The sequence below is a fragment of the Frankliniella occidentalis genome, unplaced genomic scaffold, assembly GCF_000697945.3.
Source record: "Frankliniella occidentalis isolate FOCC.00 unplaced genomic scaffold, Focc_3.1 Scaffold6, whole genome shotgun sequence".
Taxonomy (NCBI): domain Eukaryota; kingdom Metazoa; phylum Arthropoda; class Insecta; order Thysanoptera; family Thripidae; genus Frankliniella; species Frankliniella occidentalis.
Window position 1 is genome coordinate 3,992,574 of NW_026267136.1, and position 2,131 is coordinate 3,994,704.

Consider the following 2,131-nt stretch of genomic DNA (forward strand, 5'->3'; position numbering starts at 1 on the left):
AATATTTGAATGATAAAAATAAGATTTCATAACGAAATTGGACGTAAAGTTTTGAAATCATCGGTATTTACTATCTGCTGTCTGCTGTTTGCTGTCTGCTTCCCGCTTAAGCTGATGCAGCCAAGGGGAGCTTGAGTTTCTCCCTCCCGTTACCTTCCATCGATCGTGTTGGTCATGTGTACTTGAGTCTTTTCAGGAATCCATCCGCGTGGCGCATTGTGGAGCAACCATGCGCGGACTAACCCCGCGCACTTATGTTGTACCGCATGCAGGAAGGCGGGAGGACTGCCTACTCGCCCCCGTAAGGCGCTGTGATGGGGTCAGCAACTGTAGAAACTTGCATAGTAGGAGGGAAGCTTGTCGGCGGCCTTCAACAACCAACACTCGTGGGCCATATTTACGGGATTTTAAACGGTTTGAAATGGTGCGTGGCGCGCTGGGGGGTGATGGTGTTGGCACAATCGCTGCCATGCGGCCATTCCCATTCCCTGATGAGTGACCCTCCCTCCCCTCTCACTCACCCCTCTCCCCCTCCCCTTCCCTCCGCCACCACTTGGCAGCCCATTGTTCTGGATATGAGCGCGACCCCGTGCCGTGTTGTGTGCACACCGCATCACTATTTACGTTATGGGGATTCGTTTAGCTAAGTGGTCGCCGCGAGCAGCGAGGAACAACAACATCAAAAAGGGCAAAAAAATAAAAAATCGTCCCCGCCCACGAGACCCCTCTGCTGCTGCATCCTTTTTGCGGAACGCTACTCTCGGCTCCCCCATAATCGTTATGGCGACCCGGGATCATCCTCGGAGATTGTCATAGGGGCTCGCCCCACCCATTTGCAATCAGAGTTTGTTTTAGTTTTTTTCGTGTTTTTTTCCGTCCTGATTTTTTTTATTTTTTAAGGTGGGAGGAGGTTGGATTCTTTTCTTTTTTTGTGAGGGGGAAGGGGGTTGGGGCTTATGAGAACAGTTGTTGGGCTCCTCCCTTCTCCAGGGTCCAGGGGTGCGAGGCGCCGCATGTCTCGCCTCGTCCCTTGCCCTTGCAGACCAAGAGGGGTCACAGTCACGGGGAGGACCACTCTGGCCCCACACTTTCTTATCCCTTCCCCGCCTATCCCCCGCGCCCCTCCCCTGCACCGTCACTGCGGCAAACTTGACTTTCCTGTGCAACGGCAATTACTCGCCCCTCTCCCCGGGCCACAACCCCCTCCCTCCCTCCCTCCCTCCCCCTACTTCTCCCGCTGCCTCTCCCTTTCAATCACGGGAGTAGATTTATCACTTCGAAAGTCAAAAGCGACTCGCGCGAATAAGACCGGGAATACGCAGGATGCTGCCGCCAGGCGCTGTCCCCTGATGGGCTCAAAATGAAATTATGTCGTCCGGAGGGACGTCAAAACGCGCAACTTGCACGTCGTGTTCGACAATGAGAACGTGTGTGTGTTTGTGTGTGTCTCTGTCTGTCTGTCTGTCTGTCTGTCTCTGTGTGTGTGTGTCTGTGTGTGTGTTAAGGGTGCAAGGGTGGGGGACTATAGTTATAGGGTTCAAATTGACCGCTACCATAACTTGGTTTACAATACCGACATTTTCGAGAGGCGGATCATTTCGGTAGTGAACCCTATCACATTAGAAGCTCGTTTGAAAGCTTTTCTCGCGAGGAATCTGGAAATGCTATCTACTTTCCGATGATATCCGTCTGAAAGGAAATATTAGCCAAAAACCCAAACGTGATCATTGGTGATTGCTGATATATGAGCATACAGTGTACATTGTTGAGTTTTCAGAATAGAGTTGTAGCGCGTTCAACTTTAAATTTGTATTTTTGTAGCCGCCCAGTGCCGCTATCCCTTAGAAACTAACCTTATCGGGTGGCCTACAACCACTCATCCAAGGCAACAGGGGAGGGGTGAGGAATGGTAAAACATAAAACTAAGCCTAACTGTCAGAGACAAACCATGGTGCATATTTTGACCGTATCGAGGAGACAGTTTGCTTCTTTTAGACCTTTCGACTCAAGTGTATTTCCTTCGAGACATTACCCTCCCCGTGACTGTTTGTAGAAGTCTCGGTAGAAGTCAATGTGTGCTCGTAGGGGTTCTACTAGTCAAGTCGTGGCGGGCCGGGCGGGGGTGAGGGGG